This window comes from Camelina sativa, chromosome 9, assembly GCF_030686135.1.
Source record: "Camelina sativa cultivar CO46 ecotype springtype chromosome 9, ASM3068613v1".
In the NCBI taxonomy this organism is placed as follows: Eukaryota; Viridiplantae; Streptophyta; class Magnoliopsida; order Brassicales; family Brassicaceae; genus Camelina; species Camelina sativa.
Window position 1 is genome coordinate 4,374,217 of NC_141888.1, and position 18,141 is coordinate 4,392,357.

Consider the following 18,141-nt stretch of genomic DNA (forward strand, 5'->3'; position numbering starts at 1 on the left):
ACCCCATTAGCCTTGATGCTAGTCACCAGATCCTCAAAATGCTCAATGTGATCCAAGGGCTTCTCATTGGGCAAAGCAGAGAAAGGTCTTTGCCCAACTAGTTGAAAGTACGCAGGTTTCAACTCAAAATCATTCCTCTGAAAAGGGGGAGGAACAATAGCAGACCGGTTCTCATACACCAGATCAGCCTGGTTGTAGTCAACAATGGTCCTGATCAGATCCCGGTTGTTCTCCCGTCGTCGAACGGGGTTCTATACGTGGTTGGCAGCTCCACGCACGTCTGCAGGTAGGTGTCGATCGATGCCACCTGGTTGGTGTCGATCGACACCAAGATCCGGATCATCAACGACACCAGCTTGCTGGTTCACAACAGCCTGCTCATTGCGCAAATGGCCCTCTTGACCCCTCAAAACACCAGCCTCATCAGGCATCAGAATGATCGTATTAACCATCTTCAGAGATTTGGATGCTTTTCTGTTCTTACGCTCAAGTTTTCCCAACTCTTGGTTTGAAAGCTTCAGAATTGGACCAGTCTTGTTGCTCCTTGTGTTAGGCTTATTAGGCATACACCTGAAACACACAAGAGAGAAGAAAACAAACGCGTGTTAGTTTGAAAATAAAAAGAAAAATTTAGACAAAATTTAAAACTCAAATCTAATGGTAGATCAAAGAGTCCCCGGCAACGGCGCCAAAATTTGATATGCTCAAATTTACCCTAGAGCTACTCTCTCAAATTAAGAGATCACTGCAGTACTTAGGGGTCGAATTCCACAAGGACTCAAGACTACACAATAAATTATAAAGTTTTTCAATTATGCTAAACAGATTAAATTGAATAAAAAGCAATGCAAAATATTAAATAAAACTGTTGTAAATTCAATTGATCAAAAAGCTAAGCCTAGGGAATTTCTCAGGAAATTATGAATTATAAATCAATCAATAAATTAGGATTCAAACAATTAAGAACAGATCTAGAACTCTAAACACTTTTGTAAATTAAATCAGTTCTCACTGCAAATAATATCTAAATTTAAAACCAGAAAATCCAAATCTCTTTGTAAAATTCTAGGTTAAAAATCAGCAATAAAATCAGGTTTAGATTGTTCACAAAATTATTAAATCAAATCTTTTTGCAAGAAATCATTTTGCTCATCAAAAGGTTTTATCAGGAAAATCAATTATATTCTCATATCAATTTATTTTCCTAGAGTATTAATTCTAGATGGCCAATCAAGGATTAATATGAAGAACAACCTAAGATGAAGATCTAGATAGATAATGAATCCTAAATAATCAGATCTAATAATTCATAAAATCCCTGTGAAAAACCCTGAACCTAACAAGCAAACTACTCAGACATATTCAATGAAGAACAAAACATAATTCTGAATAATAAGCAATAGAGATTAAAAGAGTAAGAAAGGAGTTTAAGAATTCTTCTCTCAAAGCAGTTCAGATCTCTCTCTCCAATAGCTCTCAAAAATCTCTCAAAAATCTCTCAGGGTTCCAGAAAAATAAAACTTGATAGAATAATACTTAAGGGTTTGGAAAACCTAAAAACTATATATATATATATGTCCTAAAACACGTCAGGGACTAGTCTTGCAAATATGGAAAACTTCGGGCAACTTTGTAAAACTTCCAAATTTGGCTCTCTCGTCGGTTTGGACTGGGTGTCGATCGATGCTAAGGCAGTGTCGACCGACACCATCTCCTCTGATCGATTCCAAAATGATTTCTTGTGGATTATTGCTCCAAACTGATCCAGATTGCTCCACTTTGCTCCTTTTATGCCAAAATCCTAGAAAACCTGTAAAGACTCAAAAACATCCTAGAAAACAAATCAAAAGACACTAAAAGACTCTTTATATCATAGTTAAAAACCACAAAAACCATGATATATCACACAACATTTAAAGAAGTTGGATGATCGGTCAAAATCATTGATGCATCTTGGCACAGAACCGGGCTCTAAAGCCTATAGACTTTTTGATCCGGCAAAACAGAGAATTGTTGTTAACCAAAATGTGGTGTTTGATGAAAACTCGAGCTGGAGGTGGAATAGCAAAGATGAAAACAATGAATCAGGCACGTTTACCTTGGTTTATGCAAAGACTGTGAACAATGAGATGATTAAGGAAAAAGAACAAACAGAGGAAGATAGAGATAAAGCAGAAAAAGTTATCAATGATGACGACGAGAATGTCACAACCATAGTAACAAGCTCTGCAAATAAAGAAGTTTCAGTTGCAGAAAGATCAATGGGAGAAGAATCACAACAGCAGAACCTTCCAGTTTTACGGAGATCGTCTAGGGTAGTAACTCAACCCAAATATCTGGAAGATTATGTTATTATCGCTGAGCTTGAAAGTGAGAGATTGTTGCTAGCCTTGAATGAGGAACCTTGGGATTTTAATGAAGCAAAGGAATTTCAGGTTTGGAGGGATGCATGTGATGAGGAGATATGCTCTATAACTAAGAACAATACTTGGAGTTTAGTAGAAGTTCCTGCTGGAGTCAAGCCGATAGGACTAAAATGGGTATTCAAGATTAAACGAAATTCTGATGGAAGTATTAACAAATACAAAGACAGATTGGTAGCTAAGGGTTATGTTCAGAGGTATTGTATTGATTTTGATGAAGTGTTCTCTCCTGTAGCACGAATGGAGACTGTTCGATTGATCATTGTGTTAGCTGCCTCACGAGGATGGGAAGTGCACCACTTAGATGCCAAAACGGTGTTTTTTCACGGAGAATTAAAGGAGGAGGTATACGTGTCTCAGCCTGATGGCTATGTTGTCGAAGATAGCAAGTCCAAAGTGTACAAGCTAAAGAAAGCCTTTTATGGCTTGAAACAAGCCCCAAGGGCCTGGAATGCAAAATTGAATCAGACTCTCAAAGATTTAGGATTCGAGAAGTGCTCAAAGGAAGCTTCATTGTATCATAAGGTGGTGAGTAATCATCTTCTACTTGTAGCTGTTTATGTCGATGATTTACTAGTTAGAGGTATATGATAACAAAATGCTTTTTCGAAAAATAAAAATTTCTTCAAAACCTTTAGACATTTTAAATAAAATTAGATTTTCCTAATTGCTCGAGAGAAATCAAAAAATTCTCAAAATATTTTTTATGTATCTTTTTATATTGTATAAACATAAGATTTTTTGATCACTTAAAGTAATTAATTTAAAGATCTTTTATTTCCTCAAGATCAAACATGAGGCTTATACAAGATTTTCAAGAATAGGATGGCTGCAAAATTTGAGATGGGTGATCTCGGTCGGCTTACTTATTATGTTGGCATCGAGGTCTCGCAACAGAGTGATGGGATCCTACTAAAACAAGAAAGATATGCAGGAAGGATTCTCAAAGAAGCGGGTTTGAGCAACTGTAATGCTGTGCTCACACCGATGGAATCAGGCCTAAAGATGTCTAAAGCACTTGAGGAAGCTTGTATTGACGAGAAGGTGTATAGACGTAACATTGGCTGTTTGCGATACCTTTTACACACTCAGCCTGATCTCTCATTCTGCGTTGGAGTCTTGAATAGATACATGCACGAACCTAAGCAGTCTCATGGGGCAGCACTGAAACAAGTCCTTCGATATTTGCGTGGAACACTCTCTTTTGGAATTAAGTACTTGCAGTCAACAGAAACAGGGTTAGTAGGCTACAGTGAGATCAGTCGCAGTCACTAAGATGAAGCAGAGCTAATTGGCTACAGTGATAGTAGTCATAATGTTGATGATGATGATGGGAAGAGTACAGCATGACATGTTTTCTATTTGAATCACTGTCCGATCACTTGGTGTTCCCAAAAACAAGAGACAGCGGCAATGTCCTCTTGTGAAGCTGAGTTCATGGCAGCCACCGAAGCTGCAAAACAAGCCATTTGGCTTCAGGAACTTCTTGGAGAGATCACTGGACAAGAAAGCGAGAAGGTAGTAATTTGAATAGACAATAAATCTACTATAGCTCTTACAAAGAACCCGGTCTTCCATGGTAGAAGCAAGCATATACATCGCAGGTACCATTTTATTCGAGAATGTGTTGAGAATGGTTTAGTAGAAGTGGAGCATGTACCAGGGAGCAAGCAGAAGGCGGACATACTCACAAAAGCTCTTGGAAGAATTAAATTTACAGAGATGAGAGATCTTGTAGGAGTTAAGGATGTTGGAAAAGGAGATGTCAAGCTTAAGGGGGAGAATGTTAGCTTAAGTTTGAAGGACAAACAAAGTTAAAAGAAGCTTCTAGACTATTCCTACCGAGATATGGATTAGGATTAGTTCAAAGTATTCTAGGAGTTATCTAGTTAGAAACCTATTCAAAATAGGATTCGGTTTTGGTGTTATCTTAATCTCTATATAAGGATGTGTCAAAGGTTGTGGCATAACTTAAGAGAGATTAAGAGTTTGTGAAAGCTTAGTTTTGAGTAAGTTTCTAAGCAATAAAGGTTTCAAGAGAGTTCTTCTTAAACGTTTTAGTTTGATTGATTCAATAAAGTGAATATCCGATAGACGGGAATGATCAGCCCAAAAAAAGGCTATCGGCAACTTCTATTAGTATGGTGAGAACCCATCAGTAAGATCCAAAACTAGATTTAGCCGAGAAAACCTTACTTTTGTCCAATGGTAACTTAGAATTACTGATATAACTTGTTTCGGGACGACCCGATAAGGGTAAGTGCCGTGGCTAATTTTAGGAAGGTTATCTTTAATTACTTAATTAGTTCCTTGATTAAGTTAGTTGACAATGTTTAATAGTAATTATAGTGTATACTAGAAATAGATTATTATTTCTAGCATTGTGCCATGTTAGTTACGTAACTAGCATTAGTCGAATCAGGTTATCCCTCTTGTATGTTGTGTGTTGCGTGAAATTCCGTAACATAATAGTATACAAAGACTCGTGGCTGGTTTGCGACCAACCAAGCGCTACATGACAATGTAGTTTACGAAATGACATATTTTCTATACATTTTGTGTCTAGGAGTGTAGAGCATTGTCCTGAGATATTGTGAATTCATAGAAGGCCTTATCTAAGTCGTTAGGAGATGGTTATCGTTAGGACTCCTGTTGCACGTTTCAATCCGAGTCTTCAATCATTGTATATTGTTGCATTGTACATTGGTTCATCATACATTGTTGCTTGTTCTGTGAATCCACTTGAGTATGGTTTTGAAAGCTATATATATTTTGGTAACGATTTATACGTATACTATAAGTAACGACCCGAATTTTTAAATGCTAAATGATTAAACCAAATGATATTAAGTGTTGACCCGAATTTTTAAATGCTAAATGATTAAACCAAATGATATTAAGTGTTGACTGGACTTCACAAAACTCTTATTCCCGGTATGGCTTAAAAATTTGTACTTGAAATATTTAAGGCCCTTGAAACTCAAATTTCTGAAGAGGTAAAGCAGGCCCAAGGTAAAACGATACACATCATTATTCCCTCTAAAAAAAATTAATTTATGTTATAAACTATAACTATAATACACCTATATGTGTATATAATATTCTATAAAGTAAAACAAAAATACTAAAGAGAGGGAGGAGAGGCTACAAAGTGGAGAAGAGTAAAAAGCCTTGTATTATTATTGTCTCTCTTTCTCATGTTTGTACAACTCCTACTTATAGTGGAATAAAGAAGTTATGAGTCATACTACTTATTAACTTGGTAATGACACATGTAAAAGTGTGATGACATGTGTTGATGGATTATCACACTTGTTTTACAACACTCCCCCTTGATAATCCATCATCATTACGAATTACGTATTGCCTCGTTAAAAACCTTATCATGGAAAACCCATTGGGATAAAAACCATGATGAGGAAAAAAGATTACAATGACGTAAACTCCCCCTCAAAAAGACTTCAACGATCTCGTAGATGACACATTCAAATATTGTGAATATGCTTTCTGAATGTTGAAGTAGAAATGGCCTTTGTTAACATGCTTTGTAGTTTCCAACGAATAGTGATGCAATCTCCCCCTTCATCATTGACATTATCCATCGAGGTCGATCTTTTGCATGTTATTTGCTGCCTCGTTAAAAACCTTGTCATGGAAAAACCCAGTGGAATAAAAACCATGATAAGGGAAAAAGAGTGCAGCCACGCAAATCATCATATTCTCTCCCTTTGTAAGTAACTCTGCTACATTGTTACTTGAGTTGATGGACTGGCTATCAACTTCTTTATTCTTCTCGAATTCTTGAGTGTAAGAGAGGAATATGTCTTGTTCTGTCGTTCTTGGTGTAACTTCCTTTGATTTGGGCGACATATGCAACAGAGTCTTCAAGCAGAGTTGTTGCCTTTCATTTGCTTCTTGCTAATGAGTCTGAACAAGCATTAACTAGTTGATGATGATCGAACCCTCAGTGCAAAGTTCTTCGCCAACATGTTAGGAGGCTCCCGTCTTTGGCGGATTACTATTGGTTGACGTTCGAGCGTCATCTGAGCCATTATGGATTCTCGATTGGCATATGAAGCACAATTATTTTGGCATGACTTGAACAAGCAATGGCCAAAGTCTATCACTGAAACGTCGTGAAGTCTTTGTTTTGCGATATATCTTTATATTGATTCAATATAAATCTTCCATCTGCAAAACCAACTAAACCAAACTTTTGGGTTCCAAAATATATTAAGTCCAAGTTAATCATACATTTGCAATAGGAGATACGTTTTAACTCATACTCAAAATCTACTCATAGAGAATGAGTTTTATGCTGCAAAGAGATTAGTAGAAAAGGCTATGCATATATATAAATGTTGAGCATTTATACATGATATTATATGACTATATATATATATATATGACTTCTATTAGAATTGATTATTATAGCATCTATTTCGAAAGATGTTTCCAAGATCTTTTCTTCCGAAAAAACTTTTAAGGGTTTTGATGATCATCAATGAGTTCTCGAGAACATAATTATGATATCATATATCTTTCGGGATTAGCTCTTCAAGCATCCCATGAGGCATATTTCAAGTCATTCATATAGCATCCATTTTGTTTGATAAGGTATTTTAACAAACCATGGCGAAGACACACCATTTTGTTATATATAATTATACCAATAGTCCAAAAATTACTCGTTTTCATACGAGTCTTTATAGATTTGACTACCTATTTTATTGGCCAATATATATATATATATATATATATATATATATATATATATATATATATATATATATATATATATATATCTATACGCTCAAACAGCAGAGATTTATGATCCTCATTAATCACATTGCGCTATATAATAATTTTATTGTTGACATTATGTCTTTGATTCCATATTTCGCGTAATGACATGGTTAATCGAGATCTCTTTAATCATTATATAAAAGATTTTATTCAGGTACCTGATTTCGTTATTAACCATATCAATCGGTTTTTTTGCTCCTCTCTGGGAGTCTATTACCTCTTCTTAAAGAGTCTATCTACTCCTCTTTATGAGTTCATTTTCTCCTTTTTTGAGAGTATAATCCTCTTTTTAATTTTCTCCTTTTCTTTTTAGAGGATTTTATCTTAGAAAGCAAAGTAGTCTATAAACGTTTCATTTGTGTCAAAGACTTAATATGTCATCTGCCGGAGACATATTTTTATTGGAGCATTTTTAGCTGGGATGTGAGATTTCTCAGAACTACAAGTTCATATTCATTTATGTGAGGATCAATAATATGAAATCTCATCCATAAGCTTATTGCATTTGATTTGCAATAAATGTTTTGAATAGTGATCTGTTGAACTTTTGAACTTTCAAGTTCATATTCATTATATTCATCTGTTCAAAGATTCAAACTATTCAATGATTCTCCCATAATGATGGAGAATTTTATCATCCAACTTGATGATATGCAAATCTTGCAATACGCACATCTCTCATAAGATGGCTCTATATTATTAGAGCGGAGACTCATCTCCCGCATCTATATATTTCATCCTCTGTGGATTATACTTTTATGCGGTGTGGAGGAGCATTTACAATATATATCACACACCCATAAGATTCAAAATGAGAAATATTTAATCTCCAACCATGAATACATAACATTGGAGATATATATATATATATATATATATATTTTTATAAATTGTTGGTCTCATATGTAATATTTACTACATGCAAAACTGCATGTTCCATGTTTTGGAGATTAAATCACCAAGAACCGTTTTACAATCTCTTTGAGTTGCGCTATGAACGATTCATTATAGCTCATTTCAAGAGTGAACATCATTGATGTTCCACTTTATCACATGCGACATATATATGTGATAAACTAAAGGATATGACTTCACCAAAGTTATATCGCTATGGGGTGTCAAATTCACCAAAGTTTATCGACTTATTGTCGATGTGGGATTCCTTTAATTCTCCCCTCGAGATGATAACTCTTGGAGTTCATTCATCTCGTACTGAATCCCACTTTAGGATCAATAACATACCGATTTTGGTTATGTCTATTATCTTAGATCCTTATAAGATGTGAGATTAGTATTATCCCCTCTCAAGATGATGACTTTTATGTCTATTCACCTTTGACCGAATCTTATTTTTAGATCGATTATATTTGGGGTTTAATTTGGAGATTTATTAAGGAAATCAAACCATCATATATATACAATGAGCTTGTTAATCCAAAGGGATGGTGAATGGGCCAACAATATATGATTATGGAGGCATAGCCTACTACATATTCAAGGAGGAGGTATATAACCATCGACTCCATAAACAATAAATATAAATTTTAATAAATTTAAATAAACTTAAATAAATTCAACATAAGTGAGATGTTACCTGAAATATGAATGAAGTGCAGTGCTTACAACCTCTTGAAATGTGAATGGGGACATGCAATACTTTTGAAAGAACTTTTGTTCCTTTGAACAAATTCTCAATGATTTTTAATATCACTGATTGACCGGGATGGCTTGACCGGTAATGCTATACTTGAAGCATTAGAAAATTTCATATTTAATATTATTTTGCCATCTTTGTTTTTGCATGATATAATTATATACATGCATGTATCCAATATGGTCGATCTTGCGATACCATATTTATTTATAGTCTCTACATAATAATTTTATTAAAACAAAATATCTTATAACTCTGTGAGTTTCTTTGAGACTTTGGAGAACACTAGACATCGATAATTATGAATCTGATGTCTTTGGAAATCGAGAGACTAGCTCATCTAGATCTTCCAATTATTTTTGCACTGTCTATAATATATTGACATGTGCTTCATATATTCTCATAAGAGAAATATATTTTTGATTAAAGACATTTCATTGTCTTCAAATCTTATATAACACATATAATTATTTTTTACGAATAAATAAAATTAAATAAACGAACATATAAATTCAGAAAATAAAATTAAGAGCTATAGCCTTATATATAAGAATTTAATAGACATAACTTTTCTTTGATCATAGGCAGAGCCTATCATATATAATGATCAATACAGAAAAGACAAAGCTTTTCATTTGATCATTAATGAGGCAGAACCTCTATGTGTATAACGATCAGTCCGGAAATGACATAGCCTTATATTGATAGTATAAGAGGCATAGCCTGCCATTTTTAACGATCTTTCTGGAAAAGACATAGTCTTTTGTTAGATCTGGAAGGAGGCAAAGTCTACCATATAAAACGATCTATCTATCCGAAGAAGACATAACTTTTATTTGATCGTGAAGGAGGCAGAGCCTACCATATATCTAACGATCTATCCGGATATGATTTAGGCATTTAGCTATAGATTTGATCGTTAAAGAGGCAATGCCTACAACTTATGATGATCAATCCAAAAAAAGCATAATTTTACGATATCTATACTATTTATGTTCTATACAAATAATTGAAACAATATAAACTTACTTACCTCGTAAAAGCTCCAGCGGTAAAGACATCGTGCTGATAACGTGTTATAAACTATAACTATAATACACCTATATGTGTATATAATATTCTATAAAGTAAAACAAGAAATAATAAAGAGAGGGTGGAGAGACTACGAAAGTGGAGAAGAGTAAAAAGCCTTGTATTATTATTGTCTCTCTTTCTCATGTTTGTACAACTCCTACTTATAGTGGAATAAAGAAGTTATGAGTCATACTACTTATTAACTTGGTAATGACAAATGTAAAGATGTGATGACATGTGTTGATGGATTATCACACTTGTTTTACAAAAATTTATAAGTTTACATTCTTAGGTTTACCTGTTTAAGCCATCATTCAATGATAAGGAACTGGGATCAGCTCAAGAGGAACTTTCTTAACAATGGTGGTATCACCAGCTTCTTCCATATCTATATCTTTACTTTCCCCAGGCAATCTCCAATCAAAGAAGTAGAGCAAGTTCAGTAATGTCAATTCGATGGTCGCAATCCCAAAAGCCATCCCTGGACATATCTTCCGACCAGAACCAAATGGTAACATCTCAAAGTTATTTCCTTTGTAGTCAATAGGACAATCTATAAACCTGTCCGGATTAAACTCCTCAGGGTTTCTCCAGAGTTTAGGGTTTCGTCCTATTGACCATGCGTTGATCAAAAGAAGGGTTTTGCAAGGAATGTCGTAGCCTTGAATCTTTATATCAGCCATTGTTTCTCTTGGAAGTAAAAGAGGAGCTGCTGGATGTAGTCTTAAGGTTTCTTTGATCACAAGTTTCAAGTAATGAAGCTTATGGGTATCTTCTTCCTCGATTCTCCCATTTTGTTTGATTCCAATGCAAGTTCGGATCTCGTCTTGAGTTTTCTTCATCACTCGCGGGTTTTTAATAAGCTCTGCCATTACCCAAATTATGGTGATGGCGCTTGTGTCTACTCCAGCAAGATATATTTCCTAGATCAACAATCATAGAAAATGGTTAAGGCCATTTAATATTCAAAATTTATCGAGATTTCTACATTGAAAATAAAATTTATATAATCTAACATATACATATGAGTTATGAACCAAAGTCTTTTCATTTTTAATTGATTTTAAAATAAAGGCTCATGAAATTTGACAGCTTTAAATGAGTAAGTGTTAGGAATTTCACATGCATCAATAGAAGTATGTGAAAAAATCTACTGTACCTAATACATAAAATAATTTTAAGATAAATTAAAAAAACCCATGAATTTTGACACATCTTGTAAATATTAGATGCTTTCTTGGATGATTCCTTTGAGATGATCGATGGTGAGCTTGCATGATTCATCTTGCTTTTGTTTATGCATAGTATCCAGAATCGAGTCAACAATATCAGGGCGATCTTGATTTGTTTTCTCTTCAGGTTTCTTCAAGTGATCGTCAATTACATGATCCATTAATGTATCAACCTCAAAGAGAACTTTACGAAGTCTCTTCTGTTGTCCTGACACAAAGTCCATAAACCATCCCAAACCATAAGGGAAAAGATCAGTACTACTGAGAGACCCAACTTTCTGGAACTCAAACATTAAATCTTTGATCCTGTCTTTATTGATATGCTTGCTTTCGTAGAAACTTTGTCCAAAGGCGGCTCTACATATGACACTTCCAACTAGACAGAAAAGTGTTTGGCTCAAAACCTCACCATATGGCGCAAAGGCAATATCTTTACCGTCACGCGAGAATTTTGATGAGGCGTTCGTCAAAGGTCTGTTACAGCATTCAAGGTCATGAGTTTTAAGAGCTTCTTCAGCTCCTTCGCTCGATGAGATAACCACCATTTGGACAAAACCTAGACGGAGGTAAATCACGGGTCCGTGTTTCGTGGAGAGATCGTGAAGACATCTATGAAACAATCCTCGAAGCTGGTGTAGGTTTCCGATGATCGGAAGCTTAGGTGGGCTCGGAGGAAGATTTTGTTTCGAGTATTTGATTTTCTTAATGAATATTAACAAGAAAAGAGCGGGAAGAAGTATAAACCAGAAGCAATACAGTGGAATCAACATTGTTTTCGTTTTTTCTCAAATTTGTGTGATCTCATTTATTTTTTGTGTCTTTGTGAAGATAAGCTTTTGAGAGGTCAAAAACAATTATCTTCGATATGGTTATTGTGTAAGATATCTGATCATGGACCAATACATTAAAATAATAGCTTAAATATCAATTTCAACTACTCAAAGGGCCTCATGGTGTCTACGTCAAAAACAACTTAATGGCCCTGTCGATGGCGAATAATAGGAAGAAGATCAAAGATGAACTTTGTTCTCAACTGTGACATCACCAGCTTCTTCCATGTCCATATCTTTCTTCTCCTCAGGCATTATCCAGTCAAAGAAGTAAAGCAAGTTCAAGAGTCCCAATTCAACGGTCCTACGACCATAACCAAAAGGTAACATCTCAAAGCTCTGTCCTTTGTAGTCCACAAGAAAATCCATAAACCTCTCTGTATTAAACTCTCCCGGATTTTCCCATGTTGAGGATCTCTTGCTATAGACATAGACCATGAATCTTGATATGACTCATTGTTTCTTTTGGACCTTTGGTAATGAAGCTGGTGGGCCGTGGGTGTAATCTTAAGGTTCCTTTCACGAAAAGCTTCATGTATTGAAGCTTATTGAGATCTTCTTCCACGATTCTTTCTTCATGTTTAGCTTCAATGCAAGTTTGGATTGAAAGAAAGGAGAGAACTTTGGACTGACTTGAAAATGATTATTGCTTTCGACAAATTTACAAAGATGGTTAACATTTACATTATATAGACCACTCTATCGAACAATCTAGAATAGGTAAAATATCTTATCCTCCAGCTGTCTCTAGTGAGTCATCAGGTGAAGATTCAAGAACGTTGAATCGATTCTTCAGATGGAGCGTCTCCCTCTTCGTACCGTTGATCATCTGTTTCTGAGAAGCTCCCTTGTTTGTCTTTTTCTGCGAAGTGGACTTCAATGTTGGGCTTGTATCATTGTCTGAGCCCATCTGCACATTTGAGTCCAATGGTTCTCTTACACTCTCCCGCAATCTTGGTGTGGGTGAGACAGACACACCGAGATTGGAACGCAATTCAAGAAACAGTCCGCGAGGTAAGGATTTGGTGAAGATGTCAACTAACTGATCTTCTGCAGAGATGTTGATACTAGGATTTTTGTGTGTCTTATCCTAGCAGGTCTCAATTAACCTTATGTGTTGTAGTACTTAAGGTGTCAATCCATATGGGATGTTGCTAACAATCAAGATGAAATCAAGCAATCACAAGTCAAGCCAATTCAAGAAGAGTGTTTGTCTAACAATCCTAGAATGGTCAAAATGCAAAACGAAAATGAGTTACAGAACCATAAACGCAAATGTATGACAAGTACCGAACAAGAATAAGTAATACCGAAAACGATTCTAAGCATGAACAAACGATACAGTTCCAGGAATGTAATAAAAATCAGAAAGAAATAAGTCCTAAGGATGGGGTAATTGATGTTGACGAGTGAGAGATAGTTGGCTGTCTCTTTGTAGACCAAGAGACTAGGTTCGATTCTAGCAGAACACCAAAACCTGTCTACCCAAAGACACATGTGTGGTGAAGGAATTTCATTCGTTTGATCTACACATGCAATCCTATCAATCACCCCCTTTAACATTTATTAACAAAGAACCATGAATCAAGCTATGTAGTGTCATTGAACTCATTTGGCTTGGATGAAAGGTTAGAGATAAATGTAGTCTCTTTCTCAAGTGGATCCATCGATACATAACAAGATTCTCTCATGAAAAGAGTTGAGCTTAAGAGAAGGCTAAAGGTTGAAACCAGCTGATACATACAAGAGCAGCGCCCTGTCTACCCAAAGAACATTCCAAACAAGGGTGGTAAAAATGTGAAAGACAATCCAAGTATGTATATGGTATTTATGAGTTCAACTTCAATGCATAACAAGATAATTGCAAGTCAGGATTAGGTTCAGATAGATAGGGAATGACGTTAATTCAGAACATGCTTCAATCTTACATTTTCAAATTCAATCAACATGCATCAAAGAACTAATAACAAGGGCCTTGATCCTATCCTATTGAATTCAGCATGCTACCAAGGTTACAATCATCATCAACCCCTATGCTAAATGCAACAACCCTATATGAATGACACTAGACTCAATCCTAATATGCAAGTGCAAGCTACATGAACACTCTGTTTTTGTGGAAATTTTTGATTTTTTTTTCAAATTTTTTTTTGGTTTTTCTATGCAAATAAATGGATGCTATCAAACATGATTTGATGCAAAAAATTGAAATAAGAATCACAGAACACAATATTAGATACATCATCTCAAACCCTCCCCCAAACTTAAATTACACAGTCTCCTGTGTAAGAAAAATTGCAGGAGGATTTAAGAATCACAACAGAAACAATGCAGAAATGAAATGGTATATACAATGGAAGGTAGGAGTACCTCATTAGTAGAATAAGGAGTCTGAGCTCGCCCAAGGAGTTGGTGCGTGGTACTGGCTCTATCCTTCACCGTGTTCGGGATCCGCAGGAGTGGTCTTACCGGGTTGGTCGACTTGTTGCTCAACCGCTTGCGTGTTCTGATAAGTGCTCGGCTGCTCGTCGCATTACATGTCGTCGACTCTGGATTCGCCATGGTCCGAGACTAATACTACCACATCCGTAGGCTGATAATCACCTTGCTGCCCAACTTGTTGCTCAACCTCTTGCTCAGCTTGAGCTGCAGAACGACGCGCTGATCGACGACTTGAGGAGGCTCCTGAAACACACGAACCTTGTCCCCTTCTCTCCCTAGATTCATGTGACGAGTGGCGTGAAGGGACGGGTGTAGGCTGACGCTGCCGTGGCACAAATGAAGATTGATGCGCTGGAGAGGGAATCGGAGAAGGTGTTCGCGCTAGGTGCGCGGAAGGGCGTCCTGACGTTGGTCTGTTTTCCTTGGGGATAGACCTATGGACAGCGGTTGTGGAAGTCGAGCAGCTAAACAAACGCACGAGGTTCTTGATAGGCTTGGAAAGGCTGCTGAGCGCCTTGTCTCTGGCTTTCTCCCATTGTTGAAGTTTGTTGAGGCGGTCATGAGCTGCTTTGACCCCTCTGCTCATTCTCGGTTCGGTGTACTCTTCAAAGTAGAATTGCTCAGGGCGGTACTCAACTGCGTCTTCTTCCATCGGATCTTCTCCTGGTTCCGCGACGTCGACATGTTGCTCTTCAACATCAGAGTGGTATAATGCATCCGCAGGGGGAATGAACTCGACATGCTCACCCCTCAAGATTGTAGTCAGGTCGACGCAAGGGAGGAGTAATCTCGAGGGACCGACCGCAGGATGCACAAACTTGTATAATAATCGTCCATTCCTTAAACCCCAGTCCAAAGTGCGTAGCTGCCGCAAGTTGTTTATGTCTATCCAGTGTGGTGGGTACGGCTCGGATTGTAGAGAGACACTTGCAGCCTCAAGACCCAAGCTTCCCATGCACATCACTCCAGGAGTGCGGTTGCTGTTGAGTCTCGAGACCCAAGTCTTGTATGACATGATGTAGTGGAGAAGGTAGAGCGAGACGGAGGTGTTGGACGTGTCGCCTTGCAGCGCGGTACAATCCATGGAAGTGAACGAGAGTCCCTTAAGTGCCAGATCGATCATCTCAAGCTCGCCATAAGTAATATATCCCTTAATCTCCTTGGCATAAAAGGCATTTGAGACCGCTTTCTGGAAGTAACGCAACACCGGGCTTCTCAGGTTCGTCGCCTTTATTTTTGATGTAGTAAATGTTGGCGTGCTTCCAATCGTTGCCCAGAGAGATGATATCTCATTCCTGTCAAACTGCAGCGTGGTTCATGTTCTGCTGGGAAAACCGAATATCTCTTCGATGGCTCGGAATGTAAGATTGCAGAACTGGCCATGAACGCGGAAGGTAATGTAGCCCAATCCTCCATCAGGCATCATGCCTGGCTCATCCGCGTACAAGTGCATCTCCAAGGTGGAAAGGAACTGAATTGTCTCCTCTCTGTATCCACTCTTGGGGGTGTTCATAATTCTCTCCAGATGACATCGCCGAAACAAGTACTGAACATCCTCCCCAATCCCTAGTAGCTCCATCGTCTCAGGATGTGGATATCTTGTTCCACTGAACTCGCACTGTTGTAACAGCTCGTAGTACTCTTTGGGAGTCAGCTTCGTTCATATTGTCGTCGGTGTACAGATTTCCTTGGCTCTTGTGCTGGACACGACGCAGGTTCTTCCTGTTCGTAATCACTGCCTTCATCTCTGGAGAGGGAAACTCGGGCCGGTCTCTTCCCGCGACTCCAGCTCTTGCAGAGCGGTTTGTCTGGTCTGCTCGAACTCGCTGGTTGTTCTGAACCCCCAACAACCTCGTCAACCATGTTTCTCATTTTCATGAAACGCTTCGCCATGGATTCGGGGGATGAACGTTCTCCAGCAACACAACCATATGCCTCTCTCATCTCGTGTATAAGCTCAGTACTTTTTCTATTTCTCTGAAACTTGTAAACTCAAAGCTAAACGTTAATACGTTAGTGAGCAAATAATAAGAGCAATTAACAACTTTGATATTTAGAATGCTAAGAGAGGAGTGTATCAAACCGCAACGACAAGTATGGTTCACGTCGATGAATCAAACGAGCTGGGTCGAGTGGACGTGCGTCGAGTGAGAAGAGTTCACCGTGTGGATCGAGTGGAGGGTGCACGACTCGAGCGAGGTGAGTCTGGCGATGGCGTGACTCGATCGTATGTGGGTTGAGTCGTGATGGCGCGACTCGAACGAGGTGAGTCTGGTGATGGCGTGACTCGATCGGATTTGGGTCGAGTCGTGATGGTGCGACTCGATCAAGATTTTGACGGCGACTCGAGCGGATGTGGGTCGAGTCGTGATGGTGCGACTCGATCAAGATTTTGACGGCGACTCGAGCGGATGTGGGTCGAGTCGTGTTGACAGCTTGACTCGAACAGAAACGGTGACTTCGGTGGATCAAGTGGAACGTGACGGGAGCGACGTGGGTCGACTTGAGCGAGGTATGTGACGGCGAGGGTCGAGTGGAGAGCGTGATGGCGACTCGAGCGGGCAGCAATACAGCGGATCGAGTGGGGTGCCTCGCCGGAACAGGTGAATACTCACGGTGGTCGAGCAGAGGTGAAGTTCTCTTTGTTAAATCGAGCAAAAGAGGGACCGAGTGGAATGAGCTTTGTTTTTTTTTTTTTTTATTCAAACGAGCAAGTAAAAATAGAGAGGTGAGGGAGGTTGCTTGGTTGGTGAATTGAGAATGAAGGTGAAGGGTTAAATAGATAGGTGAGAAAGATGATAAATGGTGAGAGGGGATGGAGTTGATATGTCGAGCAAGTGGGAAGAAAAGAGAGTGATGGTGGAGTGATGTGAGATGGTGAGACATAAAGTTGATATGTCTAGTAGGGGGGAAACAAGGGGTGAGATAAATTGAAGTGATGGGCACGTGGGATAAAGGGGAAGGGTGATAAAACCAATAATTAAGATTCCCTCTTTATATTGCCTTCCGTTCCCTTCTGTAGATTTCCCTCTTTTTACTGATTTCGCTTCTGTAGCACTCATCATACTCGGTTTGACTCTGATCTCACTAGTTTGACTGCATTTTTTTATGTTTCTTAAACTCCCTTCTGTAGATTCCTGAACACAAGAAAATCAAAAACAAAAAATTAAAAACACAAGGATCCTAAAAAAAAATATTTACAGTGATACCTTTGAGACTTGCTCCCAAGTGAGCTTGTTTAAAGTCACTAGCTTGACTTTTCAGCTTTTTAGGCTTTTGAGGTTCATAGAGGAGCACAGAAGACCCCTCTGGTCGGACTTGATCAGCTAAATATTTCTTGACTCTCTGACCATTTACAGTGAATTCACTACCATCCTTGTTCAGAAGAGTGATAGCTCCGAATGGCAGAACTTCCTTGACTTCAAAAGGTCCAGACCACCTAGACTTAAGCTTTCCAGGAAATAACTTAAGTTTGGAGTTGAAAAGCAAAACCTGATCCCCAGCCTTGAGCTCCTTGACAACAATTTTCTTGTCATGAAAATTCTTTGTCCTTTCCTTGTAAATCTTGGAACTCTCATAAGCATCAAGTCTTATTTCTTCCAACTCATGGATTTCAATAGTTCTCTTAGCCTGAGCTGTGTCAATATCCAAGTTCAGCAACTTGATAGCCCAGAGCGCCT

At 37.9% G+C, this 18,141-nt stretch overlaps 1 pseudogene across 1 annotated transcript; it reads right to left on the reverse strand.

The window, feature by feature from the left end:
• Positions 1 to 10,197: 10,197 nt before the first annotated feature.
• LOC104714996 (cytochrome P450 71B3-like) lies at positions 10,198 to 13,635 on the reverse strand (annotated as a pseudogene). The gene is made up of 2 exons (XR_015564996.1): positions 11,171 to 13,635; positions 10,198 to 10,880 (listed from the first exon to the last, which is right to left on the reverse strand). The product of XR_015564996.1 is annotated as a cytochrome P450 71B3-like (transcript).
• Positions 13,636 to 18,141: the final 4,506 nt, after the last annotated feature.